Source organism: Chiloscyllium punctatum, chromosome 25, assembly GCF_047496795.1.
Source record: "Chiloscyllium punctatum isolate Juve2018m chromosome 25, sChiPun1.3, whole genome shotgun sequence".
Classification (NCBI taxonomy): domain Eukaryota; kingdom Metazoa; phylum Chordata; class Chondrichthyes; order Orectolobiformes; family Hemiscylliidae; genus Chiloscyllium; species Chiloscyllium punctatum.
The window spans coordinates 68,919,761-68,938,776 of NC_092763.1; the positions used below are offsets into that span (position 1 = coordinate 68,919,761).

The 19,016-nt window shown below is 41.5% G+C and overlaps 1 protein-coding gene across 1 annotated transcript in view; it reads left to right on the forward strand.

The window, feature by feature from the left end:
* Positions 1–19,016, forward strand: part of ar (androgen receptor) — a 224,729-nt gene that overhangs the window by 11,690 nt on the left and 194,023 nt on the right. The window lies entirely within an intron of this gene.

Consider the following 19,016-nt stretch of genomic DNA (forward strand, 5'->3'; position numbering starts at 1 on the left):
CTCTAGGGTGGGAGAGTTCAAAGCGAGAGGCATATTTTCAAGATGAGAGGAGAAACATTTAAAAAAAGACATGAGAAGCAACGTTTTTCACAGGGAATGGTTTGTGAGTGCAGTGATTTGCCAGATAAAATGGTGGATGTAGGAACAGTTAGAACATTTAAAAGACATTTGGATAAGTTCACGAATAAGAAAGGTTGGATGGATGTGGGCCTAGCATAGGCAAATGGGTCTACCTTAGTTTGGGAACATGGTCTGCTAGACTGGTTGAACCGAAGGGTCTGTTTCCATGCAGTATGACTATCAGATTGCTATCTCTCTCAATATTGACGTGAATTGACAATGCCATATTTGCATTATAGATATTAATTACATCATCCACAGGTGTTTAGGGTTTGTAATTACATGTATAAGTGTCTTTTAACCATGTCATTATAGAGTCATAGCGATGTACAGCATGAAAACAGACCCTTTGGTCCAACCCATCCATGCCGAACAGATATCCCACCCCAATCTAGTCCCACCTGCCAGCACCCAGCCCATATCACTCCAAACCCTTCCTATTCATATTCCCATCCAAATGCCTCTTAAACGTTGCAATTGTACCAGCCTCCTCCACATCCTCTGGCAGCTCATTCCATACACGTATCACCCTCTGCATGAAAAAGTTGCCCCTTAGGTTTCTTTTATATCTTTCCCCTCTCACCCTAAACCTATGCCGTCTAGTTCTGGACTCCCTGACCCCAGGGAAAAGACTTTGTCTATTTATCTTATCCATGCCCCTCATAATTTTGTAAATCTCTATAAGGTCACCCCTCAGCCTCCGACGCTTCAGGGAAAACAGCCCCAGCCTGTTCAGTCTCTCCCTGTAGCTCAGATCCTCCAACCCTGGCAACATCCTTATAAATCTTTTCTGAACCCTTTCAAGTTTCACAACATCTTTCCGATAGGAAGGAAACCAGAATTGCACGCAATATTCCAACAGTAGCCTAACCAATGTCCTGTACAGCTGCAACATGACCTCCCAACTCCTGTACTCAATACTCTGACCAATAAAGGAAAGCATACCAAATGCCTTCTTCACTATCCTATCTACCTGCGACTCCACTTTCAAGGAGCTATGAACCTGCACTCCAAGGTCATTTTGTTCAGCAGTACTCCCCAGGACCTTACCATTAAGTGTATAAGTCCTGCTAAGATTTGCTTTCCCAAAATGCACCTTTCATTTATCTGAATTAAACTCCATCTGCCACTTCTCAGCCCATTGGCCCATCCTGTTGTAATCTGAGGTAACCCTCTTTGTTGTCCACTACACCTCCAATTTTGGTGTCATCTGCAAACTTACTAACTGTACCTCTTATGTTCTCATCCAAATCATTTATGTAAATGACAAGAAGTAGAGGGCCCAGCACCCATCCTTGTGGCACTCCACTGATCACAGGCCTCCAGTCTGAAAAACAACCCTCCACCACCACCCTCCGTCTTCTACCTCTGAGCCAGTTCTGTATCCAAATGGCTAGTTCTCCCTGTATTCCATGAGATCTAAGCTTGCTAATCAGTCTCCCATGGGGAACCTTGTCGAACGCCTTACTGAAGTCCATATAGATCACATCTACTGCTCTGCCCTCATCAATCTTCTTTGTTACTTCATCAAAAAACTCAATCAAGTTTGTGAGACATGATTTTCCATGCACAAAGCCATGTTGACTATCCCGAATCAGTCCTTGCCTTTCTAAATACATGTACATCCTGTCCCTCAGTATTCCCTCCAACAACTTGCCCGCCACCGAGGTCAGGCTCACTGGTCTATAGTTCCCTGGCTTGTCCTTACCACCCTTCTTAAACAGTGGCACCACGTTTGCCAACCTCCAGTCTTCCGGCACCTCACCTGTGACTATCGATGATACAAATCTCTCAGCAAGAGGCCCAGCAATCACTGCCCTAGCTTCCCATAGAGTTCTCGGGTACACCTGATCAGGTCCTGGAGATTTATCCACCTTTACTGTTTCAAGACATCCAGCACTTCCTCCTCTGTAATCTGGACATTTTGCATGATGTCACCATCTATTTCCCTACAGTCTATATCTTCCATATCCTTAGTTGAGTAATTATCAAGCAATCTCTTAGGGATTGCAAACTGACCATTAAAGTGTGAAATCACACTTTTTCAGTCTTTTGTGAACTTTGGGGAGATTTAAGAAAAGGTCAATTTTTTTCTAACCTTTTTCACTTGTCCAATTATTCTCTTAATCCAATTATTCTCTTTACTATCTTTATTTTTCTTTCTATACTCAATATGGCATGAATTCATCCTTTCTCAGTCCATTTACTGGCTACTTCCCAATCCTTTAAAGCTTATCAGCTACTGAGTTATCCTTTTCATAGCTGGATCAGTTAGGATCTGTTGGGAACCTTTGCTGTGTTTTATGTTGAAGAATGTATGGATAGTCTGCATAACTTTAGATGCCCACTACACCAAAATCTGGGTCATTACTCATCACCGATGGTGAAATCTTATAGGGCCTGAGTTACATGGCTACAGCGTGATATGTGAATGAATTGGATGAAAAGTCCTTTGAAACCCACCGTGATATCAAGATTATCTCACTCCAAAGGACATTACAGCGCAGTACAGGCCCTTTGGCCCTCGATGTTGCACCGACCTGTGAAACCATTCTGAAGTCCGTCTAACCTGCACTGTTCCATTGTCATCCATATGTTTATCCAATGACTATTTAACTGCTCTTACAATTGAACCTACCTCTGACATCTGTCCTATATCTATCACCCCTCAATTTAAAGCTATGTCCCCTTGTGTTAGCCATCACCATCTGAGGAAAAAATGTCTCATTGTCCACCCTATCTAATCCTCTGGTCATTTTGTATGTCTCTATTAAGTCAGCTCTCAATCTTCTGCTCTCTAACGAAAACAGCCTCAAGTCCCTCAGCCAATCCTCATAAGACTTTCCCTCCGTTTCTGGGAACCTTCTGATAAATCTCCTTTGCATACATTCTCATGCTTCCACTTCCTTCCTATGATGTGGTGACCGGAACTTTACACAATACTCCAACTACAGCCACACCAGAGTTTTGTACAACTGCAACATGACCTCATGGTTCCGAAACTCAATCCCTCTACCAATAAAAGCTAACACACTGTGTGCCTTCTTAACAACCCTATCAACCTGGGTGGTAAATTTCAGGGATCTATGCACATGGACACCAAGATCTCTCTGCTCATCCACACTACCAAGAATCTTACTGTTAGTCCAGCACTGTGTATTTCTGTTACTCCTTCCAAAGTGAATCACCTCACATTTTTCTGCATTAAACTCCATTTGCCAGCTCTCAGCCCAGCTCGGCAGCTTACCTATGTCCCTCTGTAATCTATAAAATCCTTCTGCACTGTCCACAAGTCCAGCGATCTTTGTATCATCTGCAAATTTTATAACCCATTCTTCTATGCCCTCATCCAAGTCATTTGTAAAAATGACAAACAGTAGTGGCTCAAAACCAGATCCTTACAGTACATCACAAGTAACTGAACCCCAGGATGAAGAGTTCCTATCAACCGCCACCCTCTGTCTTCTTACAGCTAGCCAATTCTGATCCAAACCGCTAAATCACCCTCAATCCCATGCCTCCGTATTTTCTGCAATGGCCTCCCATTGGGAACCTTATCAAATGAATTACTGAAATCCATATACACCGCATCAACCGTTTTACCCTCATCCATCTGTTTGGTCACCTTCTCAAAGAAGTCAATAAGGTTTGTGAGGCAGACCTACCCTTCACAAAACCGTGCTAACCATCCCTAATAAAAATATTCCTTTCCAAATGATGATAAATCCTATCTCTTATAATCCTTTTCAACGCTTTACCTACAACTGAAGTAAGGCTCACTGGTGTATAATGGCCAGGGTTGTCTCTACTCCCCTTTTTGAACAAGGGGAAATATTTGCAATCATCCAGTCTTCTGGACTATACCTGTAGACAATTACGACATAGAGATCAAAGCCAAAGGCTCTGCAATCTCCTTTCTAGTTTCCCAGAGAATCCTAGGATAAATCCCATCTGGCCCAGGAGACTTGTCTATATTTGCACTTTCCAGAGTTGCTAACACCTCCTCCTTATGAATCTCAATCCTGTCTCATCTAATAGTCTGTATCTCAGTATTCTCCTCGAAAACATTGTCTTTTTCCTGTGTGAATACTGATGAAAAGTATTCATTTAGCGCCCCTCCTATCTCCTCAGACTCCACACACAACTTCCCACTACTGTCCTTGACTGGCCTCAATCTTACTCTTTCATTCTTTTATTCCTGACATACCTATAGAAAGCTTCAGTGTTTTCCTTTACCTACCTGCAAAAGACTTCTCATGTCCTCTCCTGGCTCTTTCCAGCTCTCTTTCTAGGTCCTTCCTGGTTCACTTGTAACTCTCAAGCGCCCTAACTGAGCCTTCACTTCTCATCTTTACGTAAGTCTTCCTCTTGACAAGGTGCTAGGTGACGCCCTCTTTTATACATTTCTCAAGCATTATTGCAGTATTCTCACTGGGGAGGTGTAGTGAGGTGCCAGTGGAGAGGGATCAATACTTGTTAAATGTCTTGTTAACCTTACAAGTTGCTTCATTGATATTCAGCTTCATCATAGCAAACTCATCAAGCAAGTTAGATGTAAAGAAAACCTGACATGGAAATTTGAGTGGCAAATTCAGCTGGCTGCTTGTTCCTCACTGTTGGCTGTGACCAAACTGCAGTCCAGGGCATGGTTAACATGCACTAGCCGAATGCACGTCTCTTCATTGGCTTATGGCATCATGACTATCCTGGCACTTCTACTATGCAAGTGTTTTCGAAAAGGGCAGTCTGTCATTCTAAGGCATACCAGTAGCTAGCATTGAAAGGCTACAGTGGAGATATTTAGTGCACAGGGACAGATACACAGTTCGCTCAGTGGATGAAGCTACATCTTGGGATGTTTGCTTTTTGTCTTAGCACTGCCTCATTCAGCCCTTTCCTGCATGCTTGTAGCATCCCTGCCTTGCCTTGACGTATCAGTTAGTGTAGTCACAGTAACAGGCAGCTAACATTCCTTTTAAGCAGTTTACAGATTAGAGGCTTCTATTTCCCATCTGCTTCGTATGTCAGCAGCTTACATGGCAAACACATTGCATGTACAACAAGCAGGCAGTCATGTCTCAAAGTCTTAAGGAAATAGTTCTGACTGAAGCCCATGGGAGCACACATCAGTCGGAGGTCCTGGCACAGTAAATCAAGGACAGCCTTCCAAACCTGTCTGGGGAATTGGTCACTAACGGGCATCTGTTCGGAGTTCTAATGGTCAGGAGTTTGCACCCCTGCAGTCTAGGGAGTGGGTGATGGTTGGTACATTGGCTTTGTAACGACAAATACGGGATGGATCGGAAAGGCAGACGCAGTCGGTGAGATATTTTGTGCATCAGACAACTTGGCTGAGTATTCCAGTCATGTCTGTCAATGGTGTGGGCCATGGTCAGTCTATGTGACCTGCATTCTGGCAGAGTCGAGAAGATCACCCTAGAGCTGGCAGGAGCCCAGATGGCAGCTTCAGACTAGGCTGGCACAGCCTGGTGGTACTACCTCATTTGCCAACCCTCTGGGAAGAGTAGACCTTTCATTTTTACCTCCCTGTCACAGATACACATTGCCATCTTCCGATCTCTGCCATGTTCAGATTCTGTCTGACAATGAGCAGGGCACCTTTGGAATGTTAGTGCTTGGTCAGATCTACAAAGAACTTCTAAAGATGTATTAAGTGAGAGTGATGCTAGTCTTTGAGTAGATATTCACTGAGTGGCAAGTTGTTATGGGAATGGTGCATGGTAAGATTGGGCTGAAATGGGAGTGAGAGATGCCATAGGGTCAGAGTAGGTAAGTAGTGCAATGAGTTTGGTAAGATAGTTGCTAGCCCTCATGGAGAGCAGAAATCCAAACAATTCGATGTACCTTAAATACAGCAAAGAAATGTCAGATTCTGCTTTGTGTTTTCTACTTGCTACAAATGTAACTCAGTGATAAATTTAAATGTCATCTTAAAAATTACAAGGTATAATTCTTCTTAAAGTAGTTTGATGCCAAATATGGATGGACAATAAATGCTGAGTAGCCAGCGCTGCCTTTATCCCATGAATGAATAAAGAAAAAAAAACGTTGAGCTGGCAACTGTTTTACTCTCACCTGATATAAGCATGCATTTCATAGTTAGAACCATTAATTTTTGATGGCTCTTGCTAATGCCTCAGGAGGGGTGAAACTTAGATAGAGCTGAAGTAGTGTTTTTATAGGCTACGGTATCCCATGTTGTATCTTCATGTGTAGAGTGTTGTGATGTAGGTGCCTGTCTTTATAGTATAGCCCTCCCTACTTGATTTATCTGCAGTCTTAATTTTGAAGAGATTGTCTCAAGCAGCTGAAAATGCTTTCAAGACTTTATCTCTTGCAGTCCTTGGCTCTCATTCCAGGCTAATTGTCTGCCCTTCTGTAAATGGATAATGATTTTCTGTGCAATAATCGAAACCAGAAAAGAAACCATGCAAAATACTGTGGTGGGGTTTAACACCTGAACAGTGACATATGGGGTTTGGTTATGTTTTATTATTCAAAGATGATTTTCTTTGCATGATGCACAGCATTTTAGGAAAGCTAAAATATCTCTGTCAGTGCATACAGCAGTGTTGTGTAAATACTCATTTTAACTACTGGTGGCTCAGTGGTTATTACTGCTGCCATACAGCGATAAGAGACCTGGGTTTGCTTCCAGCCTTAGGCAACTGTCTGTGTGGAGTTGCAAACGCTCCCTTTTGCTGTGTGAATTTCATCTAGGTGCAGGTTGGGTCGATTGACCATGCTAAAAATTGCCCTGTAGTTGGCAAAGGATGTGCACATTACATGGAGTTAGCCACGGTAGAAACCCCATGGGGGGGCTACGAGAGTGGAGTTGATGTGGGTGGCATACTGTTTGGAGTATCTTTGGTTGGTGGAGACTCGGTGGGCTAAATGGCCTCTTTCTGCAATGTAAGGATTCTAAATATATAATGTGGAAGGAGGAAACAACTTTTATTCAATTGCCTTTCAATCTGAATTCAAGTCTGGCAGAAATGTTGCTTTCTACCTTCCATACTGAATGTAATTATTTTGAATTTGCTATAGAAACTAACTCCAGTCATTAGCTAAATTCTTATTTTTACTACAATGTTTTGGAAAATTAATTGCTGGCGTAAATCTATGTTTGAATTTACAGATCAGAGTAAATTGCACCCAAATTAAACATAACAACCAGTTAGCTTATGCCAGTAAGTGAATCTAAAATTATCACTGATGAGGAAGAGTTAGAAGTTATTTGTTCACTAACTTTAGTAAAAATGGTTGTTTGCACAAGATGTTACATATTTGTTGAGTTTTATTTTTTGCTAAAATTGGCAAATAAGTATTTTACCCCACTATGCAATCTGAATGATTTGCAATATGCAGGTTCAAGACTTGCTGCTGTGTCTGCGAAGGATATAAAAATGTCTCCCTCCTTGATTCCCTTGCACTTTAAATTTTCAGCTATCTCGGCTTGGTGCCAAGAGATACCTGCTATCCATGAAACTCAAATCACATGTAAGTTCCTTTGATGTAGTTTTTGTGATTTGTACCCTTTTAAAGACACCTGCAGTTTATTGATCAGGGAAATATCAGAATGAAAACAATTTTGGCTTGTCCAAATTAGGGAATGCTCCGTACTATTGTGAGTAAGTAAACACAGCTAGAGGGTTAAATGCAACAGACATTGGCCCCCCACCCCTCCAAGATGCATGCCAATCATTGAGAAATAAAAGTAGAGATCGGAAAGTTATAGTTCATTAAGTATGAATTAAGTGAGAAATACTAATGTAACATATAATTTTGGTTAACTAAAAAAGACTTTGCAATCACTGATATACTTACAGATTGTGTTTTTTTAGCTGTTATTTTATTCATGTTGTGACTTCAGAGCTGAAAAATGTGTTGCTGGAAAAGTGCAGCAGGTCAGGCAGCATCCAAGGAGCTGGAGAATCGACGTTTCGGGCATAAGCCCTTCTTCAGGAAAGAATGCCCGAAATGTCGATTCTCCTGCTCCTTGGATGCTGCCTGACCTGCGCTTTCCAGCAACACATTTTTCAGCTCTGATCTCCAGCATCTGCAGTCCTCACTTTCTCTATGTTGTGACTTCATGCTGGTTTATTTATGAAACAATCGATTTGTGCACTAAATGTATTAAAACACCAAGTTTTAGCAAAATTGCTTAGGATGTTATTTATTTTTGAATTACTTATGTAAAGGAAAATAAAAGTTGGCTGAGGAATATTAAGATAGTATAATTTTATGAACTGCATACTCACCTTTCATCTTCAGTACAGAGTGTAATGATTGATTCAGTTTATTTATGGATTTTCTTCAATCGCTGACTGTGACAGCATGTATTTCCCGATTTTAATTGCCCATAGAGCAGTCACAAGTCAACCATGTTTCTGTAGATCTGGATGCATACGTCGACAAGATCAGGTAAGAATGGCAGACATCCTTCCCTAAAGGACATTAGTCAACCAAATGGGCTTTTACTGCAACTGAGTATTTTTAAAATTGACTTCTAATTTCACAATCTGCCACTGCAGGATTCAAACCAATGTGATAGGGCCATAGAGATGTACACATGGAAACACACCCTTCAGTCCAACTCGTTCATGTTGACCAGATATCCTAAATTAATCTAGTCCTATTTGCCAGCATTTGGCCCATATCCCTCTAAACCCATCCCATTCATATACCTCTAAACCCATCCCATTCATATATTGTAATTGTACCAACCACCACCACTTCGTCTGGCAACTAATTTCATACATGCGCCACCCTCTGGGTGAAAAAGTTGCTACTTAGATACCTTTTAAATTTTGCCTCTCTCACCTTCAAGCTATGCCCTCTAGTTTTGGACTCACCCACCCTGGAGAAAAGACCTTGGCTTTTCTCCCCCCACCCTATCTACGTCCCTCATGATTTTATAAACCTATATAAAGTTACCTCTCAGCTTCCGACCCTTCAGGGAAAATAGCCCCAGCCTATTCAGCCTCTTCCTGTCGCTCAAACCCTCGAACCTTGGCAACGTCTTTTCTGATCATTTTCAAGTTTTACAGCATCCATCCTATAGCAGGAAGACCAGAATTGAACACGGTATTCCAAATGTGGCCTAGCCAATGTCCTGTACAGCCGCAACATGACCTCCCAACTCCTGTACACAATGCACTGACCAATAAAAGGCAAGCAAACCAAGCACCAGCTTCACTATCCTGGGAGTCTGCCCACTTGTCTGCCTGGGACTCCACTTTCAAAGTACTATGAACCTGCACTCCAAGGTCTCTTTGTTCAGGAACACTTGCCAAGACCTTACCATTAAGTGCATATGTCCTGCCCTGTTTTGCCTTCCAAAATTCAGCATCTTTCCTTTATTTTAGCCAAGAGTTCTGGATTACTTGTCTAGTGATGTTATAATACACCAATGCCTCCCGAAGATCTTTATCTAAGCTGTTGATTGAAGTTAACAGGTACAGGTAGTTTTCCTATAATGCTATAGTTCCAGTGAAATCTCGCTTAATAGAAAATTGCTTAACAAAAATAATGGGACTTATGGGAAAAGTGGACTAGCAAAAAATATCACTCATGATTGCTCAAAAATCACCCAAAACTTTAATGCAAAATATAGCATAGCCTGAATGAAGGTTTTAATTATATTTATTAACGAAAAGAAAGGTGAGAAAAGTTACATTTGAAAAAAGGTAAGAAAGCTGCTCACTGTACAATACCTCTCACAGAAAGCTGATGTGTCAGCAGCTGATATCAACGCATGCGCAGAGTGGCACGAAGTCCATCGCTGACATTGTGCATGCGCAGAACAGTACAGAGGCTTCAGCATTGACATCGGCACATGAGCAGAATGATGCAGACAAAGGCATATGCGCAGAACGACACAGAGATTTCAGTGCAAGTATTAGCACATGCGCAAAACAAAGCACATAAACTTAATCCCACTGGAATTGCCCTATTGCGAATGGAGGTAAGCTTTCTTGAAAATACCTTTTCCTAATTTTTCAGCGACATTATAGCCAGATAGCGCTGCTGAAATGGGCATTATCCCAGAACTATCTGTATTAAATATTTGCTTCAAGTGACACTGTCTTACATTGGCTCACCGACATCGTGGCCTAAAATTTCCATCCGAGGGCGGGAAACAGAAATCAGATTTGTTCTGGATCCAGAACCCATCTCTGGTGGGAAGCAGTCACTCAGTAAGATCTTCATGATGGCACCCCTTAAATTGGGAAGAAAATGTGGACTGTTTTTCCAATTAATGGTGATGTACAGGCTCCCCAACCTGTGCACTATTCAGACATTTCAACTTGGAGGAGCAACAAAGGCCTTGTTGTGCAGTAGTAGTGTTTCCACCTCTCAGCCAGGAAAGCACAGATCAAGTCTCACCTGCTCCATTTGTGTGTAATGACATATCTGAACAGGTTGATTTGAAAATATGAAGAGGAGGAACACATTATAATGTATAATAATTAATAAAGCAGGCATTTGAACAAGATACCCTTTCTACAACTTCCCACTAGCTGTAAATAAAAGCTACGGCAGCGAGGGGGAGACATCACTTCAGGGGTTCAGAATTTACTTTCCTTCTGTGAGACAATGGGATAGATTGAGAGTGTTGGAAGTAAATACCAGAACCATTAGTGGCCATGCATAACAAGAGAGGTGCTGAGTTGCATGAGTATGAAGCACAAAGGGCAGAAATGATTAGTAGTTTGAGACTAGGAGGTCATTGAGAGCAGTTGAGTGACGTGATGCATGCAATGCTGAGAGCTGTAGTCGATGTGCCAAAGTGAGATATGTATGCAGTTTCAGAGTTGGAGTGAATGGTGGCTCAGTGAATATGAGGTAGCAGAGAGAAGATGGGCATTTATACCTGCAGAGCAGAGATCAGTTTTCCAGCATTTCTGGGCATCCTGCTTCACTCAGGACAGAACTCTGACCCAGGCTTAAGCGGTGTCCAGGGAGACTGTCTGGTGGCATGGTCTCCTCTGGTAGTTGGCTGCAGAAAGGACTATGCTTCTCTCCAAGATTCCATCCACCAACATCTCCAGGTCCTTGTCCATGAAGTGAGATGTGAGCTTTCCTTTCCTCTGGCCATGTATTGAAGTTGAGGGTTGAACACCACAACATGAGGGCCAGTTTCTTGTTTGCAGTGTTTGATATAGTATGTTGGGTTTTATATTTGATACCAGAGGTATCAGTCAGTGGAGAGCACTTCTGTCTATCTGGCCATGTAATTCTTGAGAAAAGTATCCTCAGGCTTGGTTGCACAACTAAAGAGTAAAGAGCAGAAGATTGTGTAAGAAAGGTTGCACTGAGCCTTAGCACTGTGAATCTCACATGACAAAATGTTTTACGTGAAATTAAGATGTTTAGACCATTGTGTTGTAGTCTGTATTAGCAAAGAATTAGAGGACAATGATTTAAGATAATTGGCTAAAACTACAGCAGAAATATTTTTCTTGACGTCACATTAAAGCATCCAATCACTGCTCAAAACCACACCCATTTTCCACTGCACAGAAACCATCTCCCATTGCTATCACCCCAGACACCCTCCTTCATTATTGCCACATTAGTCAGTGATTGAGGATTCTAGGCCTTAAATTCTGATGACAAATTCCACATCCTGATTTTCAAACTTTCCATCCCTGAAGGCAAAAACGGACTCCATATGGCCAGCCCTGACTGCTCTCACAGCCTTTACACCGCAGCATGGATACTAGGCCCCCTAAAGACAGAATTTCAATCTGACTTATGTCCACACCTTTCACCTTGATTACTTGAGAACGCTTGTAATTTTTCTGCTTGTATGTTCTAGTGTACGCTGTTAAAATGTCATTCTACTCAAGTTCATTGATACATGGATTAATATCCTAGAATCTTCAGATGTGATTATTCTGGTCAAAAGTCAAACAACATCAGGTTACAACATCAGGCTACAGCATCAGGTTTATTTGAAATTGCAAGTTTTTGGAGCACTGCTCCTTTCTCATATCATGTATGAGGAAGGAGCTGAGCTTCAAAAGCTTGCAATTTAAAATCAACCTGTTCAACTGTAATCTGGTGTTGTTTGATTTTTGACCTTGTCCACCCAGTCCAACTCTGGTATCTCCAAATCATGTTTATTCTTGTGTACGTTGTCCATCCTTGTTCCCCAAGAATGACCCCTAAGTTTTAGCCTAACATTGCAAACATCATTCAGGATAAGATTTTCTCGAAAAAAAACCTTGGGTGATTATCCAGCTGGTCTTGATCATTCTGAAACTGAATTTGCTGTCATTTATTCAAGTTTCATAACTCTATAATATTAGTAACAATTAGTCCTGTAATCTTTTAATTCCAAAGCCCTTGTAGTCTTATGCCTTTAATCATTTACATTTGGAGGTGCCTACCATGCCATGCTGTTACAGAACCTTCCATTAATGTGGTAGCTTGTGACTCTGTAGTTCTGTATTGGATACACTGGGTGGTGTTGTGGAACAGACTTCTTAGTCCACAGAAATTTGTTTTCATTGACCAATGTTTCCACTGTAAGTTTAGTTTCCAAATCCAGATTAACAAAAATGTTCAAAGGATTCCACACATTTCAGTATCATGATTAAATGTATATTTTGAATTCATTTTCTAGTTTAATGCCTCTGCATCATCTACCAGATCTCTTGACTGGATCTATTTACTATGGTGCAGCTTTTGATGACATTTAGCCATTATAAGCTTGTTCATTTTGCATAATTTATCCATGAGAAATCTGCATATAGCAGGGGTTAAAGTGTTAACTTGAGAAATTCTGAAAGCTCTATCTTTTTTCCAAGATACTTTGAAATAAACCAGAAAGTTTATTAAAGGGAATTAGTCAATTTATATTAGACAGTTCTGCATAGTTGTTCTCCATAATGGGTGGCATGGTGGCTCGGTAGTTCACACTGCTGCCTCATGGCGCCAGGGATCTGTGTTTGATTCTAACCTTGGGCGACTGTCTGTGTGGAGTTTGCATATTTTCTTCATGTCTGAGTGGCTTTCCTCCCAAAATTTACTGTTGTGCAGATTACGTGAGTTGGTCATACTAAATTGCCCATAGTGTCCAAGGATGTGTAGGCTAGATGTATCAGTCAGGGGTAATTGTAGAGTAATAGATTTGGGGCACGGGTTTATGTGGGTTATTCTTCGAAGGATTGACGTGGACTCGTTGTCCCGAACAACGTGTCCCGGCACTGTAAGCATTCTTAAAAATTTTAGAAGGAATTTTGTATGCAGAATAAGTTGAAATAAAAGGTCTCACTGTTGCCCTTGAGCTGTTGTTTCTTTGATTCCATCTTTCTTTGATTCCATCTTTCTTTCTCATCTACCTGATACTCTTTTCGTCTGTTGTTTTTCTATTTCAATTAATACGTAATACAGCACATGTGACAGAGAAAAGAGCCACCAACACTTACAGGTTGCATTTTTTAAAAATCATGGGATGTGGATGTTGCTGACTGGGCTGTCCCAACCCTAGTTACCCTTGAGAAGGTGGTGGTGAGTTATCTTCTTGAACAGCTAAAGTCCATTTGGCTGTAGGTGCACCATCATGTCATTAGAGAGGGAGCAACACTGAAGTAAAAGCAATATATTTCCAAATCAGAATTGGAGAGTGCCTTGGAGGAGAACATGCAGGTGGTGATGTTCCCATGAATTGCTGCTGTTGTCCTTCTAGATGGTAGTGGACATAAGTTTGGAAGGTGCTGTCTAAGGAGCTTTGGTGTATTTCTGCAGTGCATTTTGTAGGTGGTACACACTACTGCTATTGAGTGTTGGTGGTAGAGGGAGTGCATGTTTGTGGCTTGGTGCCAATTCAGTGGGCTGCTTTGTTCTGGATAGTGTGAAGCTTCTTGAGTCTTGTTGGAGCTACACTCACAGTCAAGCACAGAGCATTCAATCACACTTCCAACTTGTGCTTAATATATGTTAAACAGGCTTTGTGGAGTCAAGAGGTGAGTTATTCGCTACAGAATTCCTAGCCTCTGATATGTACTTGTAGTGAAAATATCTGTGCAGCTTGTCCTGCTCAATTTCTGATCAGTGGTAATCCCCAGGATGTTGGTAGTGTTGGATTCAGTGCTGGTGATCTCTTTGACTGTGAAGTGATGATGGTTAGAATTTCTTTTTGGAGATAGTCATGAGCTAGCATTTATGGTGTGAATGTTCCTTGCCAAATATCAGCCCAAACTGGATAGGATCAAGGATAACCCCAAGGCATTCTATGCGTATGTGAGAAACCTGAGAATGACGAGAACGAGGGTAGGTCCGATCAAGGACAGTGGTGGGAGACTGTGTATTGAGTCGGAAGAGATAGGAGAGGTCTTGAACAAGTACTTCTCTTCAGTATTTACGAACGAGAGGGACCGTATTGTTGAAGAGGAGAGTGTGAAACGGACTGATAAGCTAGAAGAGATACCTGTTAGGAAGGAAGATGTGTTGGACATTTTGAACAACTTGAGGATAGACAAGTCCCCCGGGCCTGACGGGATATATCCTAGGATTATGTGGGAAGCAAGAGAGGAAATTGCAGTACCGTTGGCAATGATCTTCTCGTCTTCACTGGCAACTGGGGTGGTACCAGGGGACTGGAGAGTAGCGAATGTTGTGCCCCTGTTCAAAAAAGGGAATAGGGATAACCCCGGGAATTACAGGCCAGTTAGTCTTACTTCTGTGGTAGGCAAAGTAATGGAAAGGGTACTGAGGGATAGGATTTACGAGTATCTGGAAAGACACTGCTTGATTAGGGACAGCCAGCACGGATTTGTGAAGGGTAGGTCTTGCCTTACAAGTCTTATTGAATTCTTCGAGGAGGTGACCAAGCATGTGGATGAGGGTAGAGCAGTGGATGTAGTGTACATGGATTTTAGTAAGGCATTTGATAAGGTTCCCCATGGTAGGCTTATGCGGAAAGTCAGGAGGCATGGGATAGAGGGAAATTTGGCCAATTGGATAGAAAACTGGCTAACCGGTCGAAGTCAGAGAGTGGTGGTAGATGGTAAATATTCAGCATGGAGTCCAGTTACAAGTGGAGTTCCGCAGGGATCAGTTCTGGGTCCTCTGCTGTTTGTAATTTTTATTAATGACTTAGAGGAGGGAGTCGAAGGGTGGGTCAGTAAATTTGCAGCTGATACAAAGATAGGTGGAGTTGTGGACAGTGAGGAGGGCTGTTGTCGACTGCAGAGGGACTTAGATATGATGCAGAGCTGGGCTGAGGAGTGGCAGATGGAGTTCAACCCTGCCAAGTGTGAGGTTGTCCATTTTGGAAGAACAAATAAGAATGCGGAATACAGGGTTAATGGTAGGGTTCTTGGTCAGGTGGAGGAACAGAGGGATCTTGGGGTCTATGTACATAGATCTTTGAAGGTTGCCACTCAGGTGGATAGAGTTTGTAAGAAGGCCTATGGAGTATTATCGTTCATTAGCAGAGGGATTGAATTCAAGAGTCGTGAAGTGATGTTGCAGCTGTACAGGACTTTGGTTAGGCCACATTTGGAGTACTGTGTGCAGTTCTGGTCGCCTCACTTTAGGAAAGATGTGGAAGCTTTGGAGAGGGTGCAGAGAAGATTTACCAGGATGTTGCCTGGAATGGAGAGTAGGTCGTACGAGGATAGGTTGAGAGTTCTCAGCCTTTTCTCGTTGGAACGGCGAAGGATGAGGGGTGACTTGATAGAGGTTTATAAGATGATCAGAGGAATAGATAGAGTAGATAGTCAGAAACTTTTTCCCCGGGTACAACAGAGTGTTACAAGGGGACATAAATTTAAGGTGAAGGGTGGAAGGTATAGGGGAGATGTCAGGGGTGGGTTCTTTACCCAGAGAGTGGTGGGGGCATGGAATGCGCTGCCCGAGGGAGTGGTAGAGTCAGATTCATTGGCGACCTTTAAGCGGCATTTGGATAGGTACATGGATGGGTGCTTAATCTAGGATAGAAGTTCGGCACAACATCGTGGGCCGAAGGGCCTGTTCTGTGCTGTATTGTTCTATGTTCTATGTTCTATGTATTCTCTTTATCCTTCCTTGCCTCATTCTCATCACTCACCAGAGCCAAAATGCATTCTCATTATCTACCTAAGGATAGGTTTCAGTAGATCAAAGTTTCCCTTATCTTGACTCCAGTTTTCACCCTAAGTATGTTTCTCTTCTTAAAAGGTAAAATGTTTTACTAATAAAATTGCATTTTGGTAAAAAGGCATGAAGAATAAGAAAATAAACCGCTTTTTAAAAAATTTGTATGTCCATGTAGATGATATTAACTAATCGGATGGTTAAACCAATTAAAGACTGTTGCTGACCAATTTATAAAGACCAAGTTAATAAGTCTAACTTATTTAATCAGCTGAGGCATTTGTCTGAGACAAACTGCAGTCTATGTAAAAATGCACATATAGGTTTATGATGGAATTAGGACTCTTCTGCCACGTTAAAACAAAATTATAACAGTCACACCATGTATACAACTTGCTAGCAAAACATAGGTTGGTTGATGCCTAAGAATAATTGATCTAGCATTTAAAAATGCACAGAGCAGAGTTCTGATTAAGAGTCACTGAACTTGAAATATTAACCCTGCTATCTCCCCACAGGTATTGTTAGACCTGCTGAGTTTTGCCAGCAAACTTTTTTGTGTCAGATTTCAAGCATTCACAGTTCTTTGTTTTATTTTATGACAACTATCATAGTCTTCAAAGTGTTTCCTCATGTTCCATCTGACGTGTTAGTTGCTTGGTGCTCTTTTGGCTGACACAGAATGTTGTCTATATCAAATGTATCTAAATTGTGGTGAATGACCTCACCAATTGCTGCCAAAATCTGCACAACTTCGATGCTTGCATCTGTACAAATTTGCAACATTCACTGTAGCTGCAATCTAAAATATTCTCCTCTTCTGTGCTGCCTTTACTGTGGTTTCTCAGTTTATAATTGTACATAGCAATTAAGAACAAAAAAAAGTGCACCACAGGAACAGGCCCCTTGATCCATCAGGGCTGCGCTGACACACAACGCCTTTCTAAACTAAAAACTCGTTGTCTGTACATGGTCTGTATCCTTTTGTTCCCTGATGTTCATATCTGTCAAGATGTCAACATTGCTATTACGTTGTCCCCCACTTCCTCTGGTAGCACATTCTAGGCACTTGCTACTCTCCGTGTTAAAACTTGCCTCTCCCATTTTCTTTAAAATTACTCCTTTTAGCTTAAAACAATGCCTGAATAATTGACATTTTTACCTTGGGAAAAAGATTCAGACTACCCAGCTAATCACGTCTCTCAATTTTATAAGCTGCTATCAAGTCACCCTCATCATTTGACGTTCAAGGGCAAACAAATCAAGTTTGTCTAATTTCTTCTCAGACCTAATATCCTCCAAATCAGGCAACATCCTGATAAACTGTTTCTGTACCCTCGCCAAGGCCTTCGAGTAGTGTGGCGATAAGACTGTACACAATATTCCAAATGTGGTCGAATTAAAGTTCTATGCAGCTGCAACTTGACTTGTCAATTTTTCTGCACTCTCCCTAACTGATGAAGGCAAGCATGCTATATGATTTCTTGACCACCTTATCCACTTGAACAGTTGTAGGTACCAAGCATTTCGGGGCTAAACTAACGACAGAACAACTTCAGTTATCTAAACAATTATCTGATTTTGGATTATCTGAACAAGATCTGAAGGTCCCGAAACTACTTCCTTTGTTTATGATTGGATCAGCTATCCGAACCTGTCTCGCTCAGATAATCAAGGTTGTTCTGTAAAAGAGAGGAGTTGCTGTTCTTATATAAGTTGGGGTTTTGTGACGGTGCAGAGGTATGTCGTGAAGCTCTGGGCCAGGAGGTTAGGGTTCAGTGTTATGGACCAGACCAAACTCCATCAAAATATATTAAGATAGCCGAGACATGAACTTTTTTCTTATTTTAAAGGCAACTGCCAGGCGTTACATTCCAGATTCAAAAAGTGTGGCACTGGAAAAGCACAACAGGTCAGGCAGCATCCGTGCAAACTGCCAATCTTGAAGCAAAACACATTTTTTTCTTCCATTTTAGTTAAAATACAACAAAAGAAAAACTACATTGGAATAACGTGACTCTTTTGGTAAATTTGACAGAATAATAAGATTATTTAACTACTAAACAGTAACTGTTCCAATATAGTAACATCCCACAAACACACCCTTGACAAATGCAAATTCAGTAAAATAGATTGTCTCACATGCAGTTCTGTAGTCCAGGAGGAAAAACATCAAGAGAAAACTCAGAAAGAGGGTAGCAGGGCGAGATGTACTGCAGCTTACAAACTCAGCTCCAAGAAACCAACAACTGCTACTGAAAAATTAAAACTATAACTCATGGTTCTGTGGGAACGTTACCCCATTCATTCAGGCTGCTTCTATTATTCCAACTTGTAAAAAAAAAATCAAGGCCTCACAAGCTGTTTACTGAATTGACTTTGGAGCAGACAGCCCATCATCTCTATCACAACCTTTCTTCATAAAACAAGACAAAATACACTTCTTAAACCCACAATATCGTCACATCAGTTTCATCTAGCCCTGGGGGTCTGTCATAACATGTGCAAACAGGTTGATTGAAAATAACTACATATCTGGCTAAAATAAACTGCCAGATAAAATAAACTGAAATACTGAACTCTCACTACCACTGAATACAATGAAAGCCTCTGGGCAAACAGCACCTGACATATCATCGGGCTGTAAATATGGCCTTTCTCAATTAGGAACAGCAAAATGAACAATAACCTGAAAATATTCAAGCTAGTGTTGGCAGTAGTTTTCAGTTGTTGTTGGCATCAGTTATTAAAAGTGCCTGAAGTACCCAAATGTATGCAGTGACTAA